Below are 15,861 nucleotides of genomic sequence, written 5' to 3' on the forward strand. Positions count from 1 at the left end.
GTCCAAGGTGCTGAACTCTGAACCAAAGTAGAACTGTCCAGGGCACTTTCAGTTCTCAAGATACTAAGGGACAGAATTGATGATCATTTAACACAAGGCTGTGAATTCCAAGCATGGATTACAATGTGATTGTTTGTTTTTCTTATGATGTAAGGCTGTGGCTTTTTGACACTAGTTTTGGTTTAAATAACAAACCAGTGAAACAAAGGCAGAAGAAAAGGAAGTAAGTTATTAAATGAAGCTTTTAGTGGTTTGGTTTGAAATCTGTGATCTTTAAGCTGCAGAGGAGTTCTCCAACTATTTATCGCTGCCCTTTTATAAAGTCATGGGATGGCAAAGAGACAGATTAGGAAAAGAACTAAAATGGCACAAGCTCAATTAATAGTCTGATGAAGCTTCTGATATGTAACAACTAGATCCTCTGATTCCTTTGATATGTCCATAGCAAGTGTTATATCAAACTATGGTTCCATTTTATGTTGTTAACTCGAGCCCTGTTGAATGAAGTTATTTCTTCATTAGAGCTACTTATAAGCCTTTTTATAACATATTGCAACTCTTTGTATATGGTTTCTATTAGTTCCTGTGACTAACTATGAACTATGATGATGTTTACCGTCACAGTAAACATGCCACAGAATACTCTGACTTGCTGTGGTTCTGTTGTGCTCTCCCACCCCAACAGAGTGCAATCCTAACCTCGAAATGCAACTCTCTGTGCCCCAAGGTGCCGCGAAAACACATCCGACATCTTAAGAAAGACAGCAGAGATGAGCGTTACGTATGTAATGTGCGTAATTAGACGCTATCGAGGCTAAGCAGGATGCAGCGAAGATGAGGATCCTTTAAAATAACAGAGACAGAATGAGAGGGAGGCAGGAAAATGAAAGGACAGAAATAGAGGAACAGAAAACAGATACAAAGCTGTGACTCATGAAAGAAAAAGACAGAGGAAATATCTAGATTTGGGGGGGAGGGGGAGTCTCCGAATGCTGTTAAAATAAAACCAGCTAAATGAGTTGATTACATAAATAAGCTTTGAATTTTGAGAGCAAAACACAGAGAGAAGCAGAGGGAGGAAGTGAAAGCCCAGAGGGAAGGAGACAGCAGAAGATAAAAGAAAAGGAAGTGAGAGGAGTGGGTGAATTCGTTTTGAGGTTTGAAATTAAAACGGCTAAATGATCCGATTATCTAAACAAACCCAGCATTTTGAGCCGGACACCAGCGAATTCAAAGAGAGAAGTGGTAACAGAGGAGGAGGAGGAGGGTAGTCAGAGTAGGATGCAAGACCTATTAAATTAAAAACAGCAAAATGAGCTGATGCTCCTAAACAAGCTCAAAAATTTGCAATGCTAATTATCACAAACTAAAAAAGGCAGGAACACAAATGTAGCCTCTCTCACACACACACACACACACACAATAACACATGAATGAAGACAACATGCTATTTCCTCTGTTTCACACTGGTTCACAGGCATGCCTTTAAGCAAGACTCGAAGCGAGCAATCCAAGCCAACAAAAACTCAAATTCAAACACACTGCTGGAGTTAAGGGCTTTATATGAAAGCAACCATGAATCAATTCAAAAGAAAAAAAAAAACAAGAAAATATGAGCTAATAATTCTTTGACCTAACTCAACTCGATGTGCTCTGCATACATACATATTCCACACTTTTCTCTGTTTCTCTGGCTCATTTGAAATATGTGCTCTAATGCGTGCCTGCACACACATACACACACACACACACCACAATCTTCAGGCCAAAGGCCACATTTGAATACATGCATCAGGTTGCATTGGTCAGTATGTCTCCAGGCATGCATGACAGAAACACACACACACACACACACACACTGAACCTTGTCCATTAGCCGGTGGCTGCTCAGTCAATTTGCCTTAGGAAGAGAATAACACCAATGAATTTTAATAGGTGTGGTTTTGATGGAAAAGACAAACTAAAATATTTAAAACATGACATGTTTGTGCACAGGTGCTGAAGTGGGGAGGGGAGAGTGTGTTATAATGTTTTAAGTGAACTATAGTGAGGTGTGACTGACAGCTAAAGTTAAAATGTACAATTTTACTGTAGGTGTTACATGATTAATCATGACTGTACACCATGACAGAGTTTGCATACAAACATTAGGAAGTCAGTTTTGCTTGAAGTTGCTGCCTGTGCAGCATCTCTCGATGTGCTGCAGCTCCATGTGGAATATTCTACTTATGTCCACTAATGGTGCAGAAAATGACGTTCGATGATGATGTAGTCATGTTTGAAGCACTGGACGAGCAGCAATTCAAGTTTTATTTACAGTGTAGCTGCAGAAAATCATCACAGCTGCCGAGCTGTGTTCCCCAGGTGCAAGAAGCAACAGTTCCTGTTAATAAGCTTATTATCTGAACGTCTTCCCGAATCATCCCTCCTCTTACAGAATGCTTCTGGCTGATTTCATGCCATTTCCTAAGCTCCAGGGTGCTTTTAAATATCAACCAAGATAGGACTTCCACAAAGATGTAGAGGATGAAAATGCATGTCAAACATGCAGAGTGGAGATTTTCTGAGATTATATAGGACAGATTTCAACTTCTTACTGTTTTATTGGTTTTCAAAAAACATGATGTTTTCAGTCAACCGTAAAGCTGCTGCTCCTGCTTTCCCCAGTCTGTGTATGTGTTTGCTTCTTTCAACTCTGCATCTTCATCTTTGCAACTTGCTCCATTTGGAAGTGGGAGTCCACTCTCTGCTTGCATTTTAAATGATTTTTAAAGTGAAAGAGCAGCTTGTACTCTGTCTGTGTGGGCACTAATAATTTGATAAGGATAAGAACATCATGTCTACCTTTGTGGTTTTAAGTGTAGGCACGCAGATGTGTGTGCCCTCTTCTCCTGACAGCCAAAAACACCTTTAGTGAATAAAACATCAGGTATAAAGCCTCGGTTCATAATGCAATCTGACGGCCCCAACAGCCGGGAATGTTCAGGCTTCAGATGGCTGCTGGTGGGTTTTTGTGCAGGTGGAAGGACAAGGGACGGATTACAGGCAGTGATGGCTACACCAGAAGATACTGTCATGATCCACAGTTTGTCTAGTGTCGTCTTCATTGAAATCAGTGATTTTCCTACTTTCTTTAGTATTCTGGTGTTTTGTTGGACTTCCTGTTTTATTTTGAAAAGCAATACATAAAATGTCATTTCCTCATATTTTTCCATTCAGTCATTGCTTGCACTCTTTTGTCCAAGACAATTGCAAATATATGCAATACATGTTTAAATTGACAGATCTTGGAATATCCTATACTGTATATATGTGCTCTGTATTTGTTCTCAGTGAAATTCTTTTTCCAGGAATTATGCAGCATGCCTACTGCCCTGACCTAAAGCGGCTGCCTCCATATCTGTTGTTTTCTTCCCTCATCCTTGGTGTCCATGTACTGTAATCAAATGTTAATGTCATTATGTTTGTGCTGATTTTTGTATGTATCGCAAATGCAACTGCAATCTAACTTTCGGGAAGTGCATGTGGCAGCGCAGATATCTGCTGCGGCTTGGAGGCGTACTCCTAACGTAATTTCGCTGTGTACCAGTATGTTTGTACTTGTACATGTGACAAATAAACTCTATTCTATTCTATTCTATTCTATTCTATTCTATTCTATTCTATTCTATTCTATTCTATTCTACTTCCTTGTGTACTTAAGTATAATGTACTTATGTATAGTGTATAAACATTTATCATAGAGGGATGACTCTGATGACTATGCCTATGCCCCTGCGACCTTTCATTAGCTGTGTATGACTCTGTCATGACTTGTGACAGATGTCAGATAACAAAACCTGGAGCACTCCTTCAGAGACTTTGTCTGTGTATGTGACTGCTCCTTCTTAACAGTTGGCTTTCCAGGTTAAGCACAGGCTAAAGAACATGGTTGCTTAGCAATCAGAAGGAAAAAAAAACAGGCTTGCAGTAAGGACAGGTTTTTTTCCTACAGGCCGCAAAGGCAACAACAAACTTCTTTATAAGATCAGGACAGTGTGATCTTCAGTGAGAGTGTTCACAAGCACATAAAAGCTAATATTCTCTAGAGTCTCGCGCAGCTAATCTGTTTACATGTGAATTTTCATATTCCAGTTATACATAAATACACCAAATATTATTACCATGCAAACAAGGCTTTAAGCCGGGGGTGAAAACAAACAGTAAATGAGATGAGGTGTAAACATGCCTCTGTATTAAAATGACTACTTTCCATCTATGTTATTCAGGTTTGTCACATATTTGAAATGAATAATGTTATACGGGATGGAGGAGTATTGTTAAGATGCAGCTTTTTTGGGTAGAAATAATCCATCCTGACTTTAGAAGGCAGTGTGCAGTCAGCGAGGTCAATCACTGTAGACTAAAACGTGGTGCAGGTTATTTTAACAGGGCAGGCAAATTTTTGTGTTTGTGTTTCCTTGACAGCTAAAAACACCTTGTAATGAATAAAACATTGCTTGTGAAACTTTATGACATAATCCCATCTGAAGGACCTAACCACCAGCAAAGCTGCGATTCTCTGGTGATGGACTGCGTGGTGATGGCTGGTCTAATCTGTCCAGCCAAATAAAAACTTCATCTATTACAAAAATCCTATAATGCAGCAGCATACCGTAAGGGAAGTGTTCCTACAGATGGTCATTATATCCCATCATGCTCATTTTTATACATGTTTCATGTGATGTTTATATAATGATCATGTTTCTTGCAGCATGTGTGAGAGAGCTTTATAGTTAGAGGTGAAATCGTGTCAGACTAACTAAAAGGCTTCTCATAAGACCTATTACAGTGCTTTAATTGACTTCCTGTGTGTGTGTTTGTGTGTGTGTGCATGCTAAAAATACATGAACTCACTAAGACACTTTTGTCTTGTGTCACTCTTCTGGAAATAGCTTGAAGGGTGAGGGTGGGCAGATTGATGCAGGCAGCAGATGGATGGATGAATGAGAAGCGGGAAGAGATACAGAGAGAGAGAGAGAGAGCTTATAAAACATGGAAGTGAGACGCGAGGGAGAGGCGGGGGGAGAGAGAGCAAAGATAGAAACAAAAAGATGGAGAGAGAGCCTCTGGCCTGTTCTAGTTTTTCTTGTTTTGGAGTGGTTTAATGGCCACCACACACAAACATACACACACACACACACACACAGAGTGAACTAGACAACTCACTGACCATGCATCTTATGTTGCATTTAAGTGCACCTGGAAATATTGCTATAACAAATCAACTAGACAGAAACAGCATCTGTAGTCAAAAGAAAAAGACATCATGTTTTTCCATTCTTCCTTATCAATATATGGTGCCTGCATTACCCACAATTCATTAAAGTTAGCAATTCCTAATGTAGCCTTAAGGTGCTTGCGTAAAAAAGGAAAATAGCTGCAGAGACCCGGTAGCTGACCTTGTCCTCAGGTCTAACCTATACTGACTCAAATGACAAAGCATGAGGACTTTTATCACACTTTCTTCACTGTTGAGGTCACACAAGTCTTCACAAAAATTCAAATAAGCAAAATAATTTAGATTAATCTGCTGCTGATTCACGATAAAAGCATTAAATTATGTAACTATATGGTGTAATTGTGTGGAATCATGGATATTCTAACTTCAAATCTGAAAGCTATGGCAGAACCACACAGACAACTTTTATATTGACTCAATTTTAGAATAGAAAACCATTGAAATGTTCTTGGAGTTTGAAAAACTTTTGTAGCTATAGAAGGAGTAGAATTTGGAACAATAATTTGTGTTAACGTCGGTGATGCTTTCCTTAGTTTGACAAATGAGCGGGGGTTATTGTTTCGCCCGATTCCCCCATACATCACTACTTTGCTGATTTTGAAAACTGCAAAGCAAGAACATTTCCTGATAAGATAAATGGCTGATGTGACATTTAGATGGCAGCAAATACTGAAGCTGAATCAACAACTCGCTGTAAATGTCATTCTTTCAGGTGTTGCACATAAACTGCAACTTTTCAGAGAAAATAACAGATGACGATTATGCTTTCTGCTTATTTTTCTTCCACTCTCTCCCCCGCCGTAATAAAAGTGTAGCGGGCCTTCTAAGAGTAATGCTTGTTGAAGTAGTGAATAGTAACAACACTGCCATTACACTGACCTCTCCTCACACCTCCACCCACTGAAACTTCTCATCAATTCCTCACAGAGATGAGAGAGGTAGAGTCTCGGTGTTGGACAGTGGAATGGATAGCTCCATAAAGACGGTGAGATTTGCAGCCCAGGCCAGCATGTTTGTGTGTATGTGGGTTTGATGTGGTGGGACAGAGTTTATGAACCCATAAAGTCTTCAGGGATAAAAGTCCCGCAATGCTACGAGGTTAAATAGCAAATAGGAGGAAAGAGAGAGAGAGAGAGAAGAGCTATGAGATTCATTTAAGGATAGAGATGACAGAAAGGGATGGAGTCCTCTCCCCAGATCCTAAACTCACAGGAAACACAAAAAGTAAAGGACCTGTAAAACGATAGTCCCACCTCATGCCTGATCCAAATTGCATTAAACATCCTTTTACGTCCTTTACCACCATAAAAATGAGAGAATGCTGCAACAATTAAACCAAACTGAAGGGTACTTTGTAAATGTATGTATCTGTTAACTAGTGTTTGTACAATTTATTATGAAAATCTCTGGACTTCCTTGTTTATTTTGGCTGTCTTCCTGTCTCTGGTACTTCCTGCCCTTTCCCCCATGGTGCTTTCTGGCTCCAGGGCACGCCCCTTTGTCCGTCCTGGCCCTCCTTTATGCCCAGGGAACCTAAGGCCTGGATGTCCTTGTATTAGTTGCCAGTTGGTTTTTTTCCAGTGTATGACCATTCCTGTTCTTTGGTTTTTGCCAGTCTGCTCCTTGTTGTACTTTTGCCTTGGAGGACTGATTAGTTGGACTTACCCCGTTTGTTTGTAGTTTGCCTTTTATTTATCTGGTGGACTGCCTCTCTTTTCCCGACCCTAGTTCTGGACCCATTTTTTATGAGCAGCTAGCCCCTATTGGTACCTTTGTCTGGAGGACTGTGTTACATAATTGAACCCTGCATGGACTACCCTGGTGCCTCTAGGACTGCCTTTCTGTGCACTGATCTGTTTGTAATAAACCTTGGATTTGGCCTTGCTGCATTGATCTGTCGTTTGCATCCTGAATCCTTTCCTGTTCTCAGCCCTGACACAGTGCTGGCTATCCAATATTTTTGAGTTGTAATTTTTTTTTAATGAACTGATTTTTTTTTTTAAATGTGTGTGCAACCGTAAACTTGTTTTCTATTAAAATAAAATAAAACTCGAGTCTGAGTTGCTGTCAACAAATGGTGGGGGTCCCTTAAACCCAACAGCATCTTTTAGTCAATAAAGCAGGAACAGATCATATAATGTAAATGTAAATGTGAAAAATGTATGTAAAGTCCAGTGAAGAAGGACATTGAGCTCGGTGTTCCAAACTGTGAACATGGCTGTGTCTCTGTGCTGGTTTATAAATACCACTGATGAATTTCACCATAGTCACTGGCCCTTGATTTAAGTATCAAACAACATTATTAGCAACAACTCAGACTCAGAGTCAGCTTTTCATTAACATTCAGGACACTGGTGGAGGACAGCATGCTGACACTGTGGGGGTGTAACACACACACACACAGTTCACATGCGTGCACATAGTCATGACTCACTCTCTCCTTGAACCCCTGTTCTGAGTCCCGCTTTCATCAAAACAGCAGAGCAGCCACTCCAAGTGTTCCAGTCACTCTGCTTCATATCACAATATTATGTAGAAGTCTCTCCTTCCATGTGCTGATTGCACCCAGCAGTGTTGATTAACACTACAAAGGCTTGAAAGCCATTACAGTGTTTCTGCATCGTATTTATAGTTTCTGATTCACTGACAATATTTTAAAACAATGACTTTACAGATTCGGATATGAAAGAAGAAACAGTGTCACATTATGACAGCACCACCTACAACCTCCAAACTCTAACATTTTCATTTTGTTTCAAGCTTCACAAACAAATCTGAACACATCACCGTAACATCCAAATACTTTTGCTGTACTGCATTCACTTGATTCAAACAACAATGGCTCCTCAAAAGAGTTTTTCCAGAGGGGACAGCTCATCTTTTCCAGAAGTGTGACCTCAGACATATTTTCATTTATATTCTACAATGTTTTGAGTTCATTCTTTTCTGCAAGATATTATTCCTTAGCTTGATTTTTTAGATTTTGAATACAAAGAGCTGTTTGAGGGACATTTAAAGCACCTGGACTGTAAACTTCTTTCCTGAGCTTTTGGAAGGAAAGACAACCATGATTTCTGACATAAAGGGGCAATCATTTTGGAACAAATTCCAGCCTGTAGGCATGATGAAACTGTTCCACTGAGTCACTCTAAGTCTCCTCCTCCTTTCACTTCCTGCCCCTCTGTCATTTCCTTATATCTCCTTCTACCCCCTCGCCATCCCTTCCTCCCACTGGACAGCAAAAGCTCTTCTATCTCCCTGAAGGTCTACTGTCAAATAGCCGCTTACCTCGGCATTCTGGGCTGGTGTGTGTGTGTGTGTGTGTGTGTGCGCGCGCATGTATCCTCGAGTTCCCCGCCAACCAGCGCAGCACACCACTGCGTCTCTGGGATTTGACAGTTTTACTCGACTCTGTCTTCTGGGAAACACACATTGGAATGAGAGGGGCGGGCACAGAGCTGACAGTGTAAGGGATTGTGTGTATGTTTGCACAGATACATGTATGTGTATGTGACTGTGTGAGCGCTCAACCAAATAGAATATGGCAGGAGGTGAAAAAAAGTTTGTTCTCTAGTGTAAAGACGCAGGTCAATAATGTAAGTGTAAGAATACACTATAAATAACGCAGGTGCCACATTTGGCTCAGCTTGGCCCATATGAAAACACATATTTAGGGTTTGTGTATTTGTGTATTCTATTTACACATTCTATTACAATTTGTATTGAAAATAAATCATTTGTGTGCACAAGTCAATTTCCTTCTTTAAGAAATACAGTTTATATTTATGGCAACCAGCATAAAAATATGTATGCTTTGGCTTCCGTAATCTTATTTTTCTGCAAAGTACAGTCTCAAGTGGCGATTCAAGGAACTGCAGGTTTTGGTGCTTGTGACGTTTTAGCTTGATTAAAATTGGGTAAAACATTCATAATTAATACAAGTCTGTAGAAAAAGAATGTGGATATTTATGACCAGTAAAAACATCAACAAAATGACAAAAAACACTAAATGCATCAGGTAAGGCAGCATTTACAGACATTTCGTTTTGCAGTTGTGTCAGGGGAGGACCCTCCATCATATCACTACTGATGAATAATAAAAGGACAAATGCAGCACAGATCAGCAAACTGGATGCAGTGCATATAGTGCAGCAGTTTACACAGCATCCGCCGCGGATGGTATGTACACTGATTATGTAAAGTCACCGATGAAAAATAATGGGGAAAAACATGTTGGGTCTAGATTTACCTTGCAATCCTTGACCCTTATTACATGCATGAACAAACACATCAATCACCTTAATTGCATTCAGAGAATATTAAGTGTGATGTTAAGATATGTATTGATTTTAATTTTATGTAAAAAAAAAATAGATTACTTACACATTTTCAGAGCTAATCATGTAATGAGTGTCTGGTCACGATGCTGCTGTCTCTCAGGCTTTCTGCTCCAAGACAAACTGTATCTATCAGCCCAGACTGTCTCCAGTGAACGTGGTCGGATTAACTCGTAAATGGTGTCCTGGGCCAAAACTATGACTCTATACTGAACTCACACTTTCACCTTCAACAAACTCACTAAGTACACTTACAATATATAGTTGTCTGGGGCTAGAACTACACAACACAAACACATCATAAATAAGATTTTTTAAAGAGGGCTCATGTACAAGACAGGGCTTAAAGATTACTCAGTAATGACAAATAAATAAAAAAAATAAATGGATACACCCAACCCACACTGAATTACTGTAAGGGCTCTGCTCCCTGCTGCATTCACCCACTTTGCCAAGCTAATATGAAGCCCTGCCAGCATCCAGAATCCTTCCTTCTTGTCAGGGTTTATGTGATATTCATCACTAACTCATTGAGATTTCTTGGCATTCAGGGCAGCAGCACTGAAATGAAATATCAACATGTCACATCATAAAAAAAAAAATCCACCTTATACACACCACTAAAACTATGCAGTTGAGTAATTCCACGATGTCAGCATTAAAGCCTTTACTATGTTATCGAAATTTCCACCTTGCCTGCTGAAGGAAAAACCTCACACAGACTGCTAACTTCAGCTTATTTATCAATGGGAGCCACCAAGTAGCATGCAAGTGGTTTATTGTTGGCTAATCAAAGCTGTCCAGCACACACACACTGCTGCTGCTGGCCTCTGAGCAGTTTCACTGCAGCAGGATAAAACTGCCAGTGTAACAAGGCCTTTAGGGCTGTGATGCTTTTAGAAACTAGGTTGAAGGAGTTACTCATAATTTGGCCTTTGGAGCACTGAATTATGAAATAAGGTGGCTCATTTAACCTGTCTAAAGACAGTGAGGAACGGAAGAAACACACAGTGAGATCACCGCAGATGGTGGGTTGTTTTCACCATTCCAACGTTGTCGGGCTAAATAAGAAATTGACATGCTCATTAAGAGAAACATTTTGCTGTGAGTATCATGTTTTTTGATTCAAAGATGTTTGAAGGAGGAAAAAAAAGGCCTCACACTGACTCAGAGCTTTTTGCCTAGGGGGCACAACAGAACACCAGGCCCAGTTTTGTGTTTCTGTTTCATGCTAGCATTAAAAAAAAAAAAACCTCAGCTTGCCTCCTACCACACAAACAAAAATAGACGGCATGCTAGCACACTAACGCTGAACAATCAGCCACCAAGAGGCATAAGAGGAGCATGGATTAGCATGCTACCCATTAGCTATTCATATCTCTAAACATTATGGTGCTAAAAATAGGTCAGATGGTGGTTTAAACACTGCTCCGTGGCCTAAGGTTGTTCAGAGCAAACACATGAGAGGACACTGTGATCTGAAATGGTAGCATCATGTATTTTAATAGGAGGAGAGGCCTCAGAGCAGTGCAGGAAAGTAAAAAAGACACCTCAAGACTATATATATATAGGTAAAAGAAAAGATAGATATTATCCAAAAATGGGCACATACGTATCTTTGAGAACAAACGTTTTTGCAGTTCTTTTATAAAGCATGAATAGTCTTTAATAGTAGGATTCACAAGAAATGCACTTTTATAAAAATTATATTATACTATGTTATTTGTTATTATGATGGTTACATTGATGACGTTAATTAAAGGCTGCGATCAGCAGCTAAAACAACTACCTTTCTACTACTATTTTCTGCAGGTTGTACCAGAGTATAAGTCGCACCAGCCAAAAAAAATGCATAATGAAGAAGAAGAAAACATATATAAGTCGCAACGTTCCATGAACGTGCACGTCACCTATGCACGGAATGCAAAGTGTGGACAAGCTGGAGGTGGAAGAGAACCGTCAGGAGAAGAACAGAAAAGCTGCCATTATATTTGTAATGGGACGTGAGGACACACGGCTAACTAATTTTGATATATAAGTCGCAGCTGAGTATAAGTCGCATACCCAGCCAAAGGATGAAAAAATAGTCCGGAAAATACAGTATTTCGCCAACTACAAAGTTAAAGCTGGTGTCCCAAAGGTTTTTAAACCACACTTCAACATGTTACTTCTGGTTTAAGGAACAATATGCTTTACCTAGAGAAGAAAAAACCTGGCTAAACCACTCCTTTCTGAGAAAGCTAACTAGCAAGGAAGCTATCATGTTTAGGAATATTCTAGAAGAAAATGTCAGCGTCAGATAGAGACATAGATATTGACATATTTATCTTAGTTTACAGTGGCACTTTCACATGCACACATTTATGCAACCCCACTCTTACAAACACACACATGCAGACGTGCACACAATGTCCACGCCTCAGTAAAGTTGCCGTCTCAGCAGAGTTGTCTGACAGCCCTACGCCGATGATGAGGTCAGAGGTTTGGGGGGCGGAGTTTGATCCTGATTGACAAAGACAACCCTGACACAATCCCTACCAGTCAACCAGCCTCCCACTAGACTTAGTGTCTTTATATGTGTGTGTGTGTGTGTGTGCGCAGCAGAGCCAAAAAGCGCTTCCCTGTGCGTGCACGTCTTGTTCTGCAGCTTTGCGGCTGTGTGTGTGTAGTCAGTGTGTCCAGGACATATTGCAGCAAAGCGGGTGAAGCTGACAAAAACTTGGAGAGATTTTTTTGACATATCTCTTTATATATGAGTTTGTGTACGTGTGTTTGTGTTTGTGTGCCAGGCCGTGTATGTGTATATTTGGGAGATAAAGTAAAGCTGACATGGAAGACAGATATATTTTGACAAGAGATTGTGTCAATCTTTTAGTGTGTCGCCATTTTCCCTGAGGATTTACACTGTCTCTCTGTCAGAATAAACACGCATTCACACGAGATACTGGCTCTGTCAAACACTTATACTGTAAAACATGTCTTTCTTTCAGGGAATGTATATGTATGAATTTTTTATCACAATGGTCAGAGGCTTAAAGATTCTTTTGTTTTACTACATAATCAGAATCAGAAATACTTTATTGATCCCAGGGGGAAATTGCTTAAATCTTTAATCTTTAAAGCTTTAATCACATGTTTATGTTTGATGCATTTGCTGACCTCCAGTAATGAACCTAAGTCTCTATTGATGCTGCTACTTCTAGCATGGTAAAAGCAAAAATAACATGAGTGGGGTGGGGAGAAATGAGGGAGATGTATAATTTAGCAAAACACCAGTCATTTCCGTCACGATCTTATTTCATTACAGTAACTACATCAAAGCATCAAAGATTTAAGACATGCTGAGATTAACAATTTTGTTCTCCACTGTGTAAATAGATGAATAAAAGATGAACATAGAACATAGAACTAGAAATCTAGAGTATCCCAAACTCAGCCCGGGTTATGATTAGCATTAAAAGAACATAGGAGCTATGCCAGACAGAGTTAACTAGTTGTTGTCTATTACCTGATTTACAAGTAGGCTTAGCCTTTATGCTAATGTTGCCCTCTTTTTTAATTCACCTACGTTGATAAGCTCTTTGCTAACTCAGCCACAAATTCCAACCACCTTAAGAAGAGATAGATTATATTATCACCTGGACATCAGGAATAAATAGACTGATGGTGTAGATTTCCCCTGAATGTGTTCCTATTTTTGGGCAAAGTCAGATTTGTTTGATGGTAATTGGAACAAAAAATCTTATTCTTTTGGCAGATTTAAAAGTATTTAAACACATATGTGTGCTAATTTCAGTGTGTTAATTGTGATAATTGAAGGAAACAGAATTTTCTCTGATGAACTGAAACTTGACCCCCAGAGGAGGAACCCCGCTGGCCCTCCTCCCTGCGTCACTGGGATTCTGGGGACCAAATGTCATCAAGCAGTTGCTGACACATGAATGCATGAGCAGCTACAAATACACTCATTAAAACACACACAGGGACAGCTACGATAAACACAAGACTGCTCGATATCTTCCACTGTAAGGGACGTCTGTGTGTTTGTGTGTAAATGCTGAGCCAGGCCTGTATCATTCACTAAATGGAGATCAGTTTAACCTCCAGGTTGACCTGTTTTTTTTTCAGCTCCAACACATCTTCTGGGGTCACACACACGCAAAATTCTCATACTCTCATTGGTTTGAGACAGAATCACAAACGCACCACACTGATGACATGTCTGTCATCATGTGTTTGTGTGTGCAGCGTATACAGGGCAGCTGTGGTCTCAGCAGATCGATAAGCTGTTTAACATAACCTATTTTATTTCTGGTAAGCAACTTTGTGTTGCAACGTTTTGTATGAAAGTTGCTGTATAAATAAAGTTTGATTTGATTTAATGTTATTCAAACAAGATGGAGGAGACAAAAAAACATGCCCCCTCTACTTTTATTACTTCCTGTTCCATCTTCTCTTCTTTACTCCTACATATAAGGAGGACATGTTTTTTACGTCATCCTCACCTTCATTCCAACGTTCGTTCCCGCATCCCTCCTTCTACAGCCTTCTTTTCCATTTCCTTCTTAGTGACAGCTCAGTAGGTAATTGCTTAACCTATAAAAGGGGCTCATTTGCATAATTACCTAAAGTTATGCTTCACACATGTAGAACATGTCGTTCACTCAGATCACAGGCTAACCCACCAATAGGTTAGCTTGTGATCTGCTGAGAAGGCTGATGTTCTAAAATGAAAAGAATGTAAAATTAATTCAACGTGTTCCCAAATTAATCAAAGATGGTAGATTAGAGCAGATCATTGGCAAGTAAGCATATGTGCACAGCATACAGTATGAATATATGTATGTATCTCCCTCCCTACGACATGGCGCCACATTTAATGTCAGGATGAGATTTTTTTTTTCTTTTAACATTGAGATTCCACTTCACTTTAACATACAATATTAAAGTTCATGTGTAGGCAACAAATTATCCAATATCCTTTTTTTATTATTGTTATTGTCCTTGTCCTACATCCTGACTGCAAAAAATGACATCCTAAAGAGAAGCATGTTCTGTAACTCCTGTGTTCCTGTAAAAACAACAACCTGACACTGCCAACACGACCACAAGGCGACCAGTATGAAGCATCCAATAACACGGCCCCTTCCCTACACCTGGGTAATGCTAACATGCTACGCTGACAGCTGTGAGTACTCACTGTTTTTTTAAACATTGCTTATAACAATATTAGGTATTTTCTTACTGCTGCATGATTTTTTGATGTATCTGAGGATGCGGGTAGATGCAATGTGATGTGGTGTTCTTTTTTTCTTTTCTTTTTTTGTTAGTGTGTTTTTATTTCCTCAGGGGGACGCGGTGGATTTGGACAGAACTTTGAGATGCTACTTTCAGTTCTTGAATTACTAACTCTGACTTTGAGTAAACCAAGAAGCAATATATACTTTTTGGCATGGTGTCTATGCAAGAAATGTTGCTAAAAGTTACTGGAAATATGAAAAAATAAGAAAAAAATAAAGAAGAAAAATGTGAAAGCATAGTCAGGTTATGGTAGGTTTTCTGGTACTGAGCTGATAATTGTATTGTCCGAAAGTTGTCCAAGGTAGATGACCCACTAACAACAGGATGATTGTCACCCATGGTTCGCTGATGACATTCGGAACAAAGGCTGAACAATCCTACAGAGGAACTATTATAGCACAGAATGTTGGAAATAAAGGGACACCGTGGCTGTGGAGAGAGTGCCCATGACCTCCATTCAGTGATGAAAGCACAGAAAAAAGGGCATTTAAGCATCAGACCTGGACCGTGGAATAATAGAATGGTGTTTATTTTTTTGCTTTTTACATCACAGGGACAGCCATGTGTGTATGTTTATATCAGACCACAGGCAGGTAGTTTCAATGTTTCTACTATACAGCTTCTATTACATTACAACTATCACTAATTCTGCCTCTGTCCTGCCACATAGGCAGGATAGGATCAAATCATATTTATCAAACCCAGGGATATGTCGAGGATTATACTGTCATTAGGCATGTTGTCAGATGGTTGCTCTGTGACTGCATCCATGCGTCTGTGCAGTATCTGAACCTGTTCTCCCCCAGAGGAGCGGAGACGGGGGGAAAAGTTTAAAGCTGTAGTGCGCAGCCGGTCTGCTGTGATGTGACTTGAGCTGATAGGGATCCATTAGTGAGGACATCACAAGGTCTGGACAAGAGTTGCCCACAGACAGACAGCAGT

This window comes from Parambassis ranga, chromosome 10 (genome assembly GCF_900634625.1).
Source record: "Parambassis ranga chromosome 10, fParRan2.1, whole genome shotgun sequence".
Taxonomy (NCBI): domain Eukaryota; kingdom Metazoa; phylum Chordata; class Actinopteri; family Ambassidae; genus Parambassis; species Parambassis ranga.